Source organism: Gopherus evgoodei, chromosome 7 (genome assembly GCF_007399415.2).
Source record: "Gopherus evgoodei ecotype Sinaloan lineage chromosome 7, rGopEvg1_v1.p, whole genome shotgun sequence".
In the NCBI taxonomy this organism is placed as follows: Eukaryota; Metazoa; Chordata; order Testudines; family Testudinidae; genus Gopherus; species Gopherus evgoodei.
Window position 1 is genome coordinate 63,357,920 of NC_044328.1, and position 18,386 is coordinate 63,376,305.

Here is an 18,386-nt window from a genome sequence, read left to right on the forward strand (position 1 = left end):
TGCTACAGATTTCTTCTGTGATCTTGGATAAGTCACCTAGACCCAGATTTTTAAAGGTATTGAGGCAGTGCTCAGCAGTGCAATGCCTAATTGATTTAAATGTTTAATCTTATTTTCAAGAGGGATTTAGGCAGTTAGGAGCCAAAATCTGATTGGGAGCCAATGGGCTTTAGGCCCCTAAATCTGTTTTTGAAAAGTTTTAGACACCTAAATCAGTTAGGAGTTGCAATGCTGAGCATAGGAGCACCCAAATGCTTAAAAAAATTTGGACCTTAGACTCTCTGTGCCTCAGTTTCCCATCCTGTAATGGAGTAGTAGCCTCACAAGGTGTTTATTGTGAAGATAAATTCCTGACCCTCAATTATATATCCCTCTTTTCTCCTTTATCTAAAAACTCCATTTACAGTAAATTGGAGTGAAAGTCCCAGATTGTTTCAGTAAATTGCTTTGTGCAAATCTGACTTCAGGTTATACTGAATTTCAGCTCTGAGGAAAGTTACTATTTAACTATAAAAGATTTTGCCATTGGTTTGATCTACAAATTTACCCTCATGTGAGTAATCTTTACTTACATGATTAGTCCCAGTGACTTTGATGGGAATATTTGTGTGAATAAAGGCAACTTGTGTGAGTAGAAGTTGGCAGGATCAGCCCCATAAGATTAAAATGTATGTGTAAACATACATGTTACTTATTTGTATTACTGATGGTACACTTAAGGTTCTGATCCTGCAAGGCACTTCATGTGAGCATAGGAATCTGCCTGTACAGAGTAGTTTGTAGGCCTGGGGTCTACAGTAGTGAAACTGAAATTATTTTTTTAAAGCCTGTTTTCTTCTTTCTGTAAGTTATGTTTTTATGATTTGCATGTTGCTCATTATGTACAAGAAAATAAGCATAGTCAGTTTAATTATCTGTTCATAATCAGTTTCCCTATCCAGTTTTTCTGCATTAGCACCATGCTGTTGTTTAGGTTTCTAGCATGTCAGGTAAATGTTTACACTTAAAAATGAAAATGTATTTTTATCAGAATTTTGTAACAATCTGTATATGTGTATAAAATAAATTTAAGACCTAGACTAGTTCTTACTGTCCTTTTAAATATAGGCCTTGTACAAAAACTATCCTACTAAAAACACCAGCTTTTCACAGAGAGGAGTGTACCTTATGTGTTTCTCTCAAATTAATTCATTATATTTTGCATATATTTGGTCACTCATGAAAAAAGATTTAAATAAATTCTTGCCAACAGTTTAATACCATCCTTCCATTCCATGTTCTAAAAAAAATTCTGAAGTTACATGAGGAAATTATTTCTACAGCTTTATTTTGATTTTTATTTATTTTTCCTGGGCCTCTGTTTGTATAAGAACTGAATAAATTCTACGATCAGACAGAAAGTGGAACAACACAGAATAAAATGAACTGTGTCAATAGGGCAAAGAAATTTGTCTATACGTCTGTTACATGAATATATTTTCTATATCCCAAACCCATTGATTCCATTCTTGTTGTTCATGGTACCAGAGGATTCTACTAAAGAACGAGATCTGTTTACCTCCTCAGACTTGCACAAAATATTTTATTACATATCTAAACAGGTTTCAGCTTATTGGAAACGCTTTAAAACTCTCAGCTTCTTGGCAGCTGCATTTGAAGGTGGGTATCCTGTTTTCAGGATACCACTTGTGTAGGCACTCTGAACTGAGGCCTGTTATATTTCTCCATATGAAAGAAGCAAACAGATCCATGAGGACACAGTGTGTGATTCTTCCTGTAGTCAGTAATGAGAGCAAAGATGGTTCCTGAATTTTGCACACAGAGGGTCTGATCCAAAGCCTGCTAAACCCAATGGAAAGGGGCCCATTGACAATCAGTAGGCTTTGCCTGGAACCCAAGGAGTATGCTTAGAGTTGAAGGTGCCATATACAAAAAACAAAAGGTTTAATAGCTACATGCACCATGATGGGGACTTCTGTGCTCTAATGTAATTTTCTGCACAACTTTCTATGCACACTAACAAATGATGCCCAATGCAGATCATTCACAATTTTCTAATGTTGTATGCTTGTTAATGGGAGTACTGGTTTCGAGGTTGATGTGTGAGGAAATGGGAGGCAAAATGTGGGATATTCCAGGGTCTCAGCACCTTGCTATATCAATTCATCTTTTTGCTACTTTCCCAATGTTAAACATGCTACTATAGTTCCTTGTGCACATTATATGAGGAAGGATCTAAATAGGTGTGTTTTCAGTTTCTTTTTTAGCCTAATTTTCTCATTCTTTCTCTGTCAGATTTACATTGACACAACCTTAAAAATCCTTTTTGACACTCCCTTTAAGGGTTCATGATTGAAGTAACAAACTGACAAACACCTTGGCCTGTCAATGTATTTGGCTGCTCTTCTGCCCTGTGTATGCTGCAGCCCCAGTAACTGGCTCAGATAAGGTTATGTAACCTACTCTACAACATATCACTGTGCACTGAAAATCTCTTTAGAGTCCAAGGCCACTACTAACATTGCTGGCTTCTTCAATCAGTTCTGGCTCTGATAGAAAGATATATCTGAATTTCTAGTTTTGTTTTTTCTCCCCCTCCCCCCCGATTCCAAATAATTCATTGTCTTTTTCTGTGGTTCTTACTTCTCAGTCTATCTGCCTGTCTTGAGATATACAATGTAACTGAAAGCTTTTTTTGGATGTCCTCATGTGATTACCAAGAACCAAGTTAATGAAAAATAATGGATCAGCTCAAACCTGCCTTTATAAGAAACAATACTAAAATGTCCTACAAAAATTACTCTGAAACACCTGAAAACTATTGTAAGCAACGTCTCTTGAATCATTATTTTAGTATTTTTGTAAGGTCATTTTACTTTCAGCTTTGATGAGAATGAGAACTGGATATTAGGGTTTCCAGTACAGACTTTTAAAGCTTTGGTTATATGGGCCTTTGATATAATGGCATGCCCATCCCTGGATTGCAGTGTTCCCTCAGAGCTAATGCATCCAAATAGCTAAAGATACCTAATTTCTGACATGAGCAGCCACATGTGGAAGTGTGCATCCTAATTGTGGCCATTCTGATTCATATTTATACTTTTTATACTTAGTTTTTAATTAGCTTTATTCAAAGAAAAACATACATATCAAAAGTGCTAAACATTGGGCATAAGGCTGATAGGTAATAAGTATGTCATAATGCCTGATTTATTTTATACACAGTACCAAATACAGCTGCAATAATTATGATGGCTAGTAGTAAAAACATTTTCTAACAGATGCCACAGACATGTTATAGTACAAAAGAAAGAAAGTGCAAGTGGAAAAAGCGTAGTTAATCATTGTCATATATGAGTCAGCATTCTGGGTCACAGTTAAGTATCATTGTATTCTCTTGCCTTTGTTCTTGCACAGAGAGAGTAAAACAGAGAGAGGGAGGTATGAAGATTTTATGGTAGGTCGATAGTTGGATATTTTTGTAAGACAAGTGCTAATATAGTGCAGATTTCTCCATTTTATAATTGTGTATCAGTAGGTCACGTTACAAGGCCAGATACTTTGAGAAGACAGATTTAAAATGTGGTTTTAGTCTGAAAAATGACTTAAAAAAAAAGTATTGTGATGTTCCATGTTTGTTTCTCACTGATTCCACATCAGATTTGCTCAGTTCTAAGTAAAGATTCTTTCCTACCTCAGCCCTCGAAACGTATCTTGGGAACTTAGTCATGCATTGCCCACAAAAATCCTACAATTGAATCAGTTTGTTGCTGGCACACAACCTAGGTTAGAATCAACTCTCTTTCAGTGTTGAATTGGATATGGAGTGCTAACTGAAATAGAAAGGAGTAAAAAACTTATTTCAGGTCCTGCTTCTGCAAATGCTTGCCCTGTGAAGCACTTCTGATTCTCAGAAGGTGGGAGTGGACAACAGGTAATGGATCACTCAGTGATCGCCTGTTCTGTTCATTCCCTCTTGAAGTACCAGACATCTGCCACTGTTGGAAGACAGGATACTGGGCTAGATGGACCATTAGTTTGACCCTTCTTAATCTCTTTGATTGAAATACAGTGGATATGAAACTTATACCAAATGTTACCAAATTTAAACAGGTTAATTTTTGATGTTTTTACACTTACTTACCATGACCAAAAAGAGAGAGACACAGAGGAAAGACTGTCACAACTTTAAGCATAACACTGCTAACAGCCAGTACAATTTTTAGTGAAGAAAGACAATATCATTAGTAATAGTTCACTAATTAGCTGTTCATAGAGATGTTTTCTTATGTAAAACTGTGTGCACATATGAAAGTTTCTAGATTATAATTTCACTAGCAACCCTCTGTTTTTATCTTCTGAAGGCAGCAATCATTCCCGTACCACCTTATCATCAGCATTGGCTTTTGCACATTGGATCTTTCCTTATTGGTATTTATTTAATGATAGACAACTGTTTGAGACCAAAAAATTCATTTCTACCTGTTGTGCGAATTAACAATACACCCAGACATGCTCTAGGAATTTATTTGGGGAACTTCTATGGCTTTTGTTATATGGGAAGTCAGACTAGATGATCATAATTGTCCCTTCTGGCCTTAGACTCTATGAGTTTGTACAATAACATACACAGACTGCCTGCCTTTCACTGTTTTAATGTAGTTGGAAAGTGGGAGGGGAGCCCACATTAAAACAGTCAAGTTGGATGGGGAGTCATGGGAATGGGGAGGCAACAGATGTTACTTCCCCAAGATAGGGAGAAGAAGAGTATTTTCCTTCTGTTTTAGCACAGGAGAGGAGAGTTACATTCCTCCCTCATCCCTTTCTTGCTTTGACCCCTCTTGATAGCTATGTTGTACATCTTTATCTCTAAAGGAACATCCATGATGTGTTAGCCATACCTGGAAAATATACAGTAAAATAAAGCTATTCATCCTTTCCCACTCATAAACAGAAGATAATATGCAGGAAGAGAACAATGCTGTTGCTGGGAAATCCAGACCTAGTCATGAAATGTTGTTAGTGAACATGCTATAATAATTCTAACCTACATTTAGCAGCAAAAACGTCATGCAGATCAAAGCTGAAAATTCTTAATATGATTTGTCTAATAGTCACATTCAAAAGAAATAGTGATGGGGGACTAAGCAGGGGGGAAGACTGCATTAAAATTGTGGTAAAATGAGCAGGCTATTATGGATCAGAAAATAACCGTGCGTGTATTTTAATTCCTGCTGTCATCCCAAAATGCATTAGAAACTGGCTGATGTCCAAAATATATACAGGGTTCATTTAATCACCACTGACACTGTAGCCATCTCTGGAATGAAACACAACCACACATACCCTGACCGCTTTCTAAAGCTGAGTTCAGCAAAGTACTGAAGCACAAGCCTAGCCTGAGTACATGAGTAGGGCCACTGACTTGGGGCTTAACACAGCAAACAAAATTACACATGTATTGCTTCTAAATCTATGTTTACACTACTGTTTCTGTTGGCAAAATTTATGTCACTCAGCGGTGTGAACTCCCCCCGCCACCAATGATGTATGTTACACAGACATAAGCGCCGATGTGGACAGTGATCGATTGGCGGGAGAGCTTCTCCCACTGACATAGCTACTGCCACTCATTGGGGGGTGGTTTAACTATGTCAACAGGAGAGCTCTCTCCCATCTGCATAGAGCAACTACTCAAGAAATGTTAGCACAGCTGCATCAGTATAACTGTGCTGCTGTAAGCTCTCTAGTGTAAATATGGCCTAAATCAGTGACTGAATACTTCCCTTTTCCTATTGCAACTGCTGAGTAAATTTTGGTAGACAAAATTCCAGAACTGGAATTGGACCAGAGCGCTAGAGTTAACACCCCTACACTTGCAAAATCATGGGATTGTCAGGACTGATTTTTGTCTCATCTGAAAGACACAACTCTGCTCAACAGGATTTACACACCATGGTGATGATTGTCTTAGAAATTCTAAGGTAAATAGCAGATGTCTCTGAATGCCAAATTGCAACCTTGGCTCTGAAGGGGGACTGCTGGGGACCAATATCAGTACCTGCAGAATCTAGGTATTCATGGGTCTTTTCTCATCTTGTAATAACTTGACACTCATTAGCTCATGAGATCTAATGGGATTGCAAAACAAGGCAGTTGGACTTTAAACCTACCTCAATATAAGTAAACTATTGCATAAAGGAAAGCTATTTTAAATGAACATTAAAGTTATAAAGCCAAGCACTTGGAAGTACCAAAATTAAGGTTGCCTGTGCCCTTATTCTTGGAAATGACTGATTTCTGTTTGCTGAAAGATTCCAAATATAATTCAGCTCAGATAGAGACCTCCTATGGAAAATTGTGGCCCACATGATTTAAGAGTAGCAAAATTATCAAGTGAAAGCATGTCTTACAATGGAAAGTAGCAGGCAACCTTAGCTATAGATATCACTACTAACATTGCTTATAATTATGATTATGACACAGGACAAGCTCCACTTTTTCTCAGGGTAGATAATGGACTCCTCCATGAAGGCTCTTGCAGCTGTCGCTCCTGTCCTGCAAAGATTGGTTTCCTTGATTAAGAATAGCACAAAGATCAGCCAGTGCTATTTGACTGGTTGTATGCAGAACCAGGGTGCCAACCCAGATAATAGAAAATGAAAAAATAAACATTTATCCAAGCCTCTGTGAATCAGAACCACCTGGTTTTGCACAATTCTAATTATGGACAGGATCCTGCAAGTCATCTATGCACAGGACCTCCATGGACCTGAATGGTAATTCTGTAGATGGAAGGCAGGCCCACTATTTCCACTCTGTCATAAACAGATAGTTAAGGGTTAATGTCTCTTTTACCTGTGAAGGGTTACAAGCAGTGAACCTGGAACACCTGACCAGAGGACCAATCAGAAGACAAGATACTTTCAAATCTCGGTGGAGGGAAGTCTTTGTTTTATGTTGTTTGTTTGTCCATTGTTCTCTCTGGGCTCTGAGAGTGACCAGACGTACCTACAGGCTCTCTAATTTTCTGTTCAAGTAGTAAGTACAAGTAGAAAGGCGGTTTAGTCTTTTTGATTGTTTTCTTTATTTGCAAATGTGTATTTTGCTGGAAGAATTTAAATTTGTATTTGTGCTGGGGGGAAGGCTTCTCTCTAGTGTCTATAAGCTGAAAGACCCTGTAACATTTACCATCTTGATTACAGAGACAACTTTTACTTTTTTCTTTCTTTTATTAAAAGCTTTTCTTTTTTAAGACCTGATTGATTTTTTTCCCCTTGTTGAGACTCAAGGGAATTGAGTCTGTACTCACCAGGGAATTGGTGGGAGAAAGGGAGAGAGAAGGGAGGGGGGAAGGTGGAATTCCTCTGTTTTAGATTCATGGAGCTTGAATCTATTACCTCTTGGGGAGGGGAAAAGAGGAGGGGGGAAGGTGCATTCCTGTCTGTTTTAAGATTCAAGGAGTTTGAATCACAGTGATCTTCCAGGGTAACCCAGGGAGGGAAAGCCTGGGAGAGGCAACGGTGCGGGAAAGGGTTTACTTTCCTTGTGCTAAGATCCAGGGGGGTCTGGGTCTGGGGGTCCCCTGGGAAGGTTTTGGGGGGACCAGAGTGTACCAGGCACTGCAAGTCCTGGTTGGTGGCAGCACTACAACATCTAAGCTGGTAATTAAGCTTAGGGAGATTCATGCTGGTACCCCATCTTTTGGATGCTAAGGTTCAGAGTGGGGGTTATACCATGACACACTCAAGTCACATGCCATTCTTGGATGTCTTCATAATGCTAAATATAGAGTAATCAGAGTCCTCATGGTGCGAGAGGAGCCCTCACCACCAAGAGAGTGAGAAATTTCTTCATACTTATTGGGGCCTTTTAACAGGTCAGTTGCAATCTAAATTTGCAGTGTGCAAAAAAAGGGATATTGGCTTTTCCAAATTAATTCTCTGTGGGCCCAAACATAGCTAATGAGTAAAAAGTAATTTTGCCTGAGTTTGAACATCTAATTAAATTATGTCCTTAAGGAATCCTTTGAGGGCCAAGGCAGGTCACTGTCTAATAAGGCTGTTATTTTTCTTTTAAATGTGTTTTTACAAATACTTATGAAAAGTGCTAGATTAACATCCCTGGAGGATGAAGTCCTCAGTTTGTTTCCAGAAGAGGTACTGTATAGACACTGGCAGTGCTGTCTTTCCTGCTTTGCACTGTGAATTCAGTGTGTTCCAAGACTAACCTAGGAAGCTAGCTTCTTGGGAAAAGAAGACTGATCAGTCTTTGTCCATTCAGCCTCTCTGCTGAGACGGCCCATTGTGATGGTGGGTTTAAAGCGTAGACAGATGTACAGTGGGAACTGATCTGAAACAGCTAACTCAGTAGTTTTCCATATGCCACTGAGCATCTGTGGGATAGTTACAACTGTTAGCCACTATTGGCTGAGCCAGATTGGAATCAGTAAGATTATTTTGAGCTGTGACAAGGAGTCACAATTGACTGAAAGTGCTTTTTAAAAATTCATAATTAGCATTTTTAAATGAATGGCAAATTTTACTTAATCTCAAACAGAAGCCCCAATTCTGGATACCTCTAAATTTCAGGAGGGTTCAGATTTGAACCCAAACTCTGTGATCAAGTGTTTATCATGATTTCTGAAGAGCAAGCACATTTCAGTAATTAGCTTGCCAAACCCAGTTTTCACAAGAACCCTCTATTTCCAGTCTGAGCACCCAGCAATTATAAACTAGTCTATCCTAGTGCTCCCAATCAGAAATATGTCCCCTTTTTATTGAGGGCAAATGGTAGTGTGTGTGTGTGCGTGTGCGCGCGCGCGGGCATGTATATATATAAAAATGTAGACAAAAATGATTTGGTGCTGCAGATACATTTTAATTCCTCAGATGTTCTGGTTCAGTCATTTCAGACTGTATTTCTCTTGTCCCAGCTATAACAGGTCTTAGAGCTGGATACATTTGATACACAATATATTATTACTAGGTTACACCCAGGCATGTTAGTGATCTCAAAGCCTAATTTCCAGGATTTGATGGATTATCTAGGGGGTCTTATTTGTTTCAGAACAATTCTTTCTCTGTAGCTGCATAAACTAAGTAAAATATTTTTGCTTCTTCTGGCTGTCTTTTTTGCAAAGGGAATCTAATAATGTAAAGAACTTGGTAGCAAATCAGAAAGTTTTCGGAAGGTCTTTAGCAGAGAAGGAAAAACTTTTATTGTTCAAATACTCAAGAACTATATTTTCATTTTCTTTCACTCTTGATATGCCGTTGTATAACAAGATAACTGTAACTGTAACTGTAATCTTAAACACATCAGCTAATTAGGTGTAAATCCTGTCTCTTGACCCTACCCCATCGTAGATGCAGTGCAGAGGACCCTGCTTGTGATGGAATCAGTGTGGCTCTGCGGAGTGGGGTAGAATATGTTTATCAGAATACTTGAAAGCATACCATATGTAGGATGAACATCTTCCATGTTCTGTGGAACCCAGCTCTGCAGAGTGTGCTTCCTCAGTGGTGAAGAGGGCTGTTTGGAGGCAAGTTAAGTGGGGCTAGTGGATCTGCAATGACCTGTCTCTATGCTGTTCATCTCACTCTCAGACCACAGCACAGGAGCTGCAGGAGCTACTGCAAACTCAGAGCTACCCTAATGACTCCAGTGTCTCTCCATGACCTTGGAGAATGATTATTGCCTTTCTTCTGCAACAACCCTCCTGAGTTCACGTGTTTATTCAGATTCTCTCTATGGGTTGGGTTTGCCTATTATGGATATAATTTATTTTCTCCAATCTGAAGCCTCCAGTTTGACTTGGCAGAATTTGAGTTTTACCCTTTTATAATTTTGATGTATAGCATTGATGTTTAGTTAAAGCATTTTTTTCTCTTTTCATAGATTTAAATTTTCACAATTGTAGAAAATTATGGGGAGGCGATCAGGCAATAATTATTTGATGACAGTAGACTTTGAGATTCAAAATGTTAAAGCTTTATAATCATTAAAACACGAACTGACAACGTCATATGTCAAAATTTACAAAGTAAATATCCCTAAATCAAACTCTAATAAATTCCGAAGCACCATTTTTCTTACTCTGCCTAGCTGTAAATTTTGATTATTATCAATGGAAATATTATTTTGTCAGTTTGAGTATGTACGGTGAAATTGATGTTTACCAACATTTACAATAAAAATGGGATCCTTTCAAGCCTAAGTATGAGCCCACCTCAAGAATTAAGTTTTTTGAAAGGTTTGCAGAAGCCTTCCATGTACATTTTTCTACCTCTTAAAACAATAGTGAGCTGCTCCCCATCCCAATCTCCTCACTTATTTAGTTGCCCTACCCATGATCACTTCCCCACTAAAAACTTTCCTTTCATGTCTCCTCCTCAAACCTCTCCTGGGGTCCCTGTGTGATGTGTGCAAAAAATGTAAAAGGGTATCTTCCAGTTCCAGTAGTATATTTTTATTTTTGCATTGATGGTGATTCTCCATCCTACGGAATGGGAATTAATATTGTCAAAGGAATTCCATGACCCTTCCGTGGCAGCTAATGCATTTGGAAAGACATATTTATTTTCCACAGTGTGTTTGGGGGGATGGAGTGAGCCAGGAGGCCATGAATGCATGCTAGAGAAGGGGAACAAATATGTGTATGCAGAGAAGTAAGGAAGTTGTGGGGCTAATGACACTTGACCTGCGTCTTGGGTGCCCCGCATGGTATCTATTTTTACCCTTGAGAAATCTGCAAATTAATTGAATGTCACAATGCAAATTGTGTAGGGGTGTGGCATAATTATTAATTGTTCAAGATGCAATGGGTGATTAAATTTCATGTTTATAGATTACCATTAATTGTGTCAATTAAGAGTGGTTTTGGAATATAGTCAAAATGCAGAGTAAACTGAGAAATAACAGATGTTGATCAGATACAACATAGGCAAGCAAAATACTTAAGATAATTCATAGAGCCATATGGCAGTCTGTATCACCCTGTCCTGGAGGAAACACATCCTTATACTTATTAGGCCAGATCATTAACTGATGCAAATAGTATAGTTCTATTGTCTACTTCATTGACTTTGGTCCTCTTTTGTGAACAACCACCATTTGTTGTGCTAAATGACTTGGAGTGTTACATTATATTTCCTAGTAATCAGGAGCTGTGCTAATGTCTCTAAGGGTATGTCTATATTGCATGTTTACAGTGCAATTAGACATGCATGGCTGGCCTGTGCCAGCTGATTCAGGCGCCTGGGACTCGGGCTAAGAAGCTGTTTAATTACAGTGTAGACTTCTGGTCTTGGGCTGGAGCCCAGGCTCTTGGACCCTGTGAGGTGGGAGAGTCCCAGAGCTTGGGCTGCAGCCTGAGCCCGGAACTCTATACTACAATGAAACAGCCCCATAGCCTGAGGCCCAGGAGCCCAGGTCAGTGACATGGGCCTGCCACGGGTTTTTATTTGTATTGTAGACATACCCAAAGACCACTTTCCTTGGAACTTCTGGAAGCATCTGATCACAGTGCTACCTTATCCAACTTTAAGGAAAGCAATGCTATTCCACCGCGCCACCTGTTTGTTACAAGGAGATGTTGGAAGAAGAGGCAGTATCAATGACATTGCTGTGCTTGAGCAATGAGCAAGGTTTATGAGGAAGGGAGCCATTCAGAATTCTCCAGAGATCTGTCCAGGTTTTATAGCTGCCACTAGGTTATTTAGAGTTATTGAAGGCAATGGTGTATGCATGTCTGAGTTTATCTGGACAGTTGTTTGGGCACAAATAATAATGAAAGCATGAACAAACTCCTTTTTTTTGGAAAATGATAGCTTTGTCACACTATGGATATTGATACAGCAATAAAGTTTTATTGGGTGCAGCCCTAAATTGTTTATGGGAAGCCTGCAGGGATCTTTGGCACAACATAATCCAGCTCTACTGCCTAGTGATAAATAATGGGATTGATAACTCATGTTTCCAGAATAGTGGTTCTAAAACTCAGAAAGAAAATAGCCTGACCACAACATGACTGTGCTGTGATCCCCTTAGCTTCCAAGACCAAGCAGGACAGGAGTTGCTATCCTGTCCTCTTGTATGGGAGTGCTCTGCAGAAGGTGCTGCAGCAGGCACTGTCAGTGATTCAGGAGGAATACTTTCTTTCTGAGACAGTACAGAGCTAAGTACCCCATTATGGAATTAAGGGTCATGTGTTGCCATTCAGAAGAGATGTATAGCTGAGGTCCCTCCCACTTGGGATTTTTAATGGGACTCACATGGCATTCTGTTTAAAAGAGGGATGTTTTAATCTAGGTGGTTTAATGGGATATAATATTCTGTACATTTCTCCCACGTGGGTGTGCATGTACACAGATTTTTCTTTCCCGTGCTACGTAGTGTTGCCCAGGCTAACCACAGAGGTGGCTGTATTTCAGAAGTTGATTAAAGTGATGTCTGAGCATAGTTCATGTATCAGACATTTTAAAAATTGTAAAACACTTCGGAATTCTTAAGAACGGAAGTGGCTCTATGAATGTATGATTAGACGTTATTACTATCAAGGGGTAAAAAATGGTTTCTTTTGAGCAACCTTGTTACATATCAGCATGGGACTTCGTTGCAAGTTGAAGCTGATTGTAGAAAACCTTACTCTGTATTCTAAAGATTCCCTTTATTTTGAAATTCTCCGCTGTTTTGCTCTAGCCACCACATAAACAACTTCCTTAACTGCAGTTTGAGTCTGGCTTCCAAGGGAGCTGACATTCATATAATTGATACGACTATTTGGATGAAAAATTTCTTGGCTGTGGATTCCAGCAGAACCTGTTGATTTCAATGAGTGCAGAGCACAGTGGAAAATCATACATTTTTAAAACAGTGTCCTTTCTAGTGACTGATGAGCATCTTACTAAACATCATGGTTGTAGGTCTCTGACTTATTAAGCCATTTTCCTGAAGGTAGTTTTTGGAGTACACCAAGGTGGTGGTGTCATCATCAGGGTTTAGGTTTTCTGATGTCTCTCTTAATATTAAGAGAAACTGACTCCTACCAGGGTCCTAACAAGCTCTGAATGAAAAGAAGAAAGACGCATAAATTCTCACTAAGAAACTTTCCCTTTTTGGATCATTATTGGTTTGTTCTGTCTACAGGCCTGAGAGCCAGAAACTTCAGAGTTCTAATCATAGCTCTGACATTTACTCTCTGTGTAACCTGGGTGAGTCACTTAATCTCTCTATTTAAACTTTTCCATCTGTGAAAAATGAGAATGATGATACTGCTCAGACATATTGTGAGGATTGGTTAGTTCTGTCTATCTCGGCCCTTCTACGGTCACAGTCTCTGTAGTATCTGAACTCCTAATTAATGTTTTGGTAGTTCTTTTGAAGATGAATGCTAAGTGTTGTTATTTTCAATGAAAAAACTATGGTACTGGAATTAACCTTGAGGCTGTGCCACAAATTAAGAAGGAGAAACTCTTCCCAGCTAATGATCCAGGTCTGTCTTTAACTGTTGGACCACAGTTTCTAACATAGTGACATAAATTGTTCCTGTGACACATACAACAAGGTGAGTGCTTATGGAAAGAATGCATTTGATATACAAAAAGTCATTTCCTGGATCTCAGAATGAAGTCTTTATTCATTGGGACATAGTTTAGACACCCATATCTATATCTGGTCCCTTACACCTCAAGACTGAAGAAGAAATAGGGGAGGAGAATCTAAAGAAAGCTCAGACTGACAAGTTCAAATCTGAATCCTTACACACTGCCTTCAGAAACTCATTTCCACCCCTTGTCCCTATAAGGTGTGCATCAGTAAAGTGGGTAATACCCTCTTCACTACACTCAAATTGTCACACTGAAGCTCAGGAATTCCCCAATGTCCACCCACTTCCAAATTATCAACCATAGCAACAAAACATTCATCTGTCACTAGCCATTTTCAGGTTACTCTGTCTAGCAGATCCTGTCATTCCAACAGCCCAGTTCTAGTAGCTTTGTCAATCCCACTGAGAGTTCAGGTCCTGCTTTAATGGGACTTTTGTTTTTGTTTTGTTTTTTGTTCTGGCAATAAAATTATTGCTAGAAAGCAATCAGTACCTGTGCATAACTTTTTGTTACCTAGGCATGTATCCTCCAACAGAGGTCTAGTGTGACTGGCTGTTGGGCCAAGACATTGTTGCTGCTGTCACTCTTCCTTTCAGTTTTTGGGCTCCTGTCCTGTGCTAATACTGGCTCTTAAGAGAGACAAGAAATAATAGAAACACCTGTTGTCACTGTAAGAGGCTGACTGACTGACTGGCTGGCTGAGTTTCAGCCACAAGGACATGTTGCTGCTGTTGATCATTGCTTTATCATTCAGTTTCTCCACAGTCAATTAGAATCACTGCAGAAGCTCAGGTAGATGGTGCGAGCTGTGAAACAAACTTGGAAACCACAAATGACAAAATAGAATATTTTATTATGTTAAAAAAAACCTCAAGCAACTGGAAAATTATGCAGAAGAATGGAGAAGCCTTCCCATCTCTTGAGTAAATGTCTTAGAGTGAGAATCTTCCCTTCCTCTCCATTATGAATATATTTTCCCTTCTGCCTATAGGCTCTTTCTGTTGAACTGGTCAGAGGCTTGTCCTGCCTTAAGCATCTTAAAACGATCAGAGTTGACAGAGCAGGGCAAGCTAGGCTTTCCAAGGGACTCCTTTAGAAAGAAGGCTAGGAAATTAGTCCACAGGAAAAACCATGAGCACTGTTGGTTTCTCTCTATAAGGTAGCTGAACAGCATAGGATTTCTTCAATAGTGCATTGCTAGCCAAAGTGCTATCATTCTTGCAGCTTAGTGGCATTACATGGCTTTTAAATTTTGATGATCTGCATAACTGAATGTTTCTTCTTCCAGGCTGTGGTCTATGGACCATTGATGGTATTCAAAGTGCTGGCTCTGGCTCTTTTCTTTGTTTCTGTCTGCCATCTCACACTAAATAATGGCTAAAGGAACTCTACATACTTTTCCCTTTAAACATTTGATGTAGCTGCTGCAGGAATATGCATTAGGCCCATTCCTCATGGGAAATATGTCCAGAGGCCTCTCTGCAGCCTGAATGAAGGACTGTGATGGGGTGCTGATAGGAATAAGTTTGACCTCCTAGTTATACCCTCCCCTTTCTCTTCCCCCTTCAAGTGAATCTGCTTCTAAGACATGGGTGAAGGAGGCGGATGAACTTGTGTTTGGCAGTGTGGCTGCAAAGGAGTTTCTTGAGTCTACAGAACAGAGTAGGAGAAGGGGGCACCTGCAGAGGGGAACCCAAACAGGATTTTTCTTGGGTATTGGCAGCACTGAGGCTTCATAATCCCAGTTGCTCCAGGTAACAGACACAGTACTAAGGGCCTCCTTTTCCTCCCCTGAGAACAGGGAGCACTTGGGAGACAAGGTGAGCTAGAGGTGTTCCTTTACCTCACCTTCTTCCTCTCTGCTGACAGACTGGGTGTCCTATCCAGATATAGACTTGGTGGAGGAGTATTGAAAAGAGGTCACAACACCTGATTCTGGTTAGCTTCCAGTGGCGGGCTGCAGTGTGGGAGAAGTGTTGAGGTACTACTTATCACCAGCCCTGTGATGGGTATTTGGAAGGGGCTGTACACTCAGAGCAACATCTCCACTTTCTTCTACGAAGAGGCTGTGAATTTGTTTTGTTGGTGGAGCCTTCCCTGGTTCCTGAGCTTTCTTCTCCTCCTGGTTTGATAATATATTAGGAGGAAGGATCCTCCCTGACTTGATGATGAGGCACCAACTGTGTGTCATTATGAATTGGTGCATGAATGTGACATAAGCAAAAAGGCTTTAGCGGCCAGTCAGAACTTGGCTTTGGACAGTCAGTGTCCCCAGCCAGAGCCCTAATGGTATTTGGTATCAATTTCTAGCCTTTTTGTCTCACAACATTGGGCCTAAATTCTGTTGCTTGTGCAGGATAAAATGCTGCCCATATTAGACCTTGGGACTGAGTAAAGGGAATGTTATTCAGATAGTTGTTTTAAAAAAGAAAACAGCTCTTTGAAGAATCTCAGAAGTTTGGAGTATTAGACATAGTTCTGGTGGAGATGGATTAGTGACAGAGGACAGGTGAGGTCATCAAAGGGTGAATGATGTATACATTTGTCTCCTTGCTCTGCCATTTTAGTTAGCTCTCAGGTTTACCATCACTAAATATGGCATGTGGCTTGTTTATGTGTTGTCTGAGTTGTTAACCCTGAAGACTAAATTTATCCATGGAATAAGTACAACACAGCTAGTGTTTGTGCCTGATTGCCCACCGACCTGGAGAAGCTACTTCCAGAGGTGAAAGGCTGTTCAGCCTTCATACACACTGAATTTTAACTTCTCTGCTGAGACTGTCAATAAAAATGCCACTAGATACTGTATTGGAAGCCACCAACCTCATTTCATGTATCCAAGACAGGTACCTTTGGATAATAACTGACAGTTACTAGCATCCTAGAAATTTAAATCTTAAAAAAGAATTGATAACCAGCAACGTTCAGTGTGTTTTGCAATCAAGTGAAACATCCTCAGTGTAAGAGAAGTTTTAAGTGATAAATCTGTAATAAACCTGCTGTTCTGTGACTGAAGGTCTTAAAACCCCAGTCTTGTTCTTTTCATTTCACATGTAAATTGCTCTGAGAGAAGACACTCCAGCAACATAAATATTATCTGCAAATGTTCAAGTAAATATAAACTCCATCGCTGCATTCAGGCCCTTATGCTTTTCATTCATTCCAAGTTGCATTTTATGGAAGCTACATTTGCTTTAGACATTTGTTTCCTTCTCAGTTTAGATTGTGCATCTCATCATGTGCTTTGCTCAAACTATGGGTACACTCTTCATAATTTACTTGTGAATTAGATTTGTACGTCTGCCTAAGTGAAGTTAAAAAATATACTTTCATACCCTCTCTGATAAAGGGGCTTAAATTTGTACTAAAAGGAGGGAGCAGTGACTGAAAATGTTAGTTATTCAGTTGTCCTACATTAATTAGCATTTATAATATATCCAGATGAGGAAGTAGTCCTTATTATTAGGGAATGCATTTTAGAAGTTAAATTTAAACTAAGGGAGAATAATATTTTTTGAAGACTCAAGCTACTGAAATTAAAAAAAAATTGGAACATGAGAGCATTACTGAAATTGCAGGACAATGTAAATTTATTGGGCTGTATTTTTTAATTTTGAAGAATTAGTCCTTTTGTTGATTTTCTTGTAGGCACTACTTTTTCTCTTCATAATCTAAAACAGTGGTTCTCAACCAGGAGTCCACGTACCCTTGGGGTACACAGAGGTCTTCCAGGAGGTACATCATCTCATCTACATTTGCCTAGTTTTACAACAGGTTACAGAAAAATTAGGGCTATCAAGCGATTAAAAAAATTAATCACTGTTAATTGTGTTCTTAAATGATAATAGAATACCATTTATTTTAATATTTTTGGATGTTTTCTACATTTTCAAATATATTGATTTCAATTACAACACAGAATACAAAGTATACAGTGCTCACTTTATATTTATTTTTATTACAGATATTGCACTGTAAAAAACAAAAAAAAATGTATTTTTCACTTCCCCTCATACAAGTACTGTAGTGCAATCTCTTTATCATGAAAGTTGAAATAAAAAATGTATAATTATGTACCAAAAAACCTGCATTCAAAAATAAAACAATGTAAAACTTTAGAGCCTACAAGTCTATTCAATCCTACTTCAAACAAATTTGGTTACAATTTGCATGAAATGATTGTGACTGTTTCAGTCACAGAAACCCCCTTGTGACTGTCACTCGATGTGCTGAGTCTCCTTCTGAGCCCATTTTTTCTGCCAGTTTCGGCCTCCAGAACCCTGCCTTCTTGAGTCAGATATGCTACTCTGCTGCAACACAGACCCAGGGTCTGAACCACGCACCCAAAGCTGCAGACTTAGGTGACTTGCTGAGCAGTTTTCAGTTATCTCCAGCACCCACACACCCAGTCCCCAATGGGATCCAAACCCCAAATAAATCTTTTTTACTCTGTATAAAGCTTATACAGGGTAAACTTATAAATTGTCCACCCTCTATAACACTGATAGAGAGATATGCAAGCTGTTCGCTCCCCCAGGTATTAATTAATTACTCTTGGGTTAATTAATAAACAAAAGTGATTTTATTAAGTATAAAAAGTAGGATTTAAGTGGTTCCAAGTAATAACAGACAGAACAAAGTAAGTTACCAAGCAAAATAAAACAAAACACGCAAGTCTAAGCCTAATACATTAAGAAACTGATTACAGATGAAATCTCACCCTCAGAGATGATCCAATAAGCTTCTTTCACAGACTAGACTCCTTCCTAATCTGGG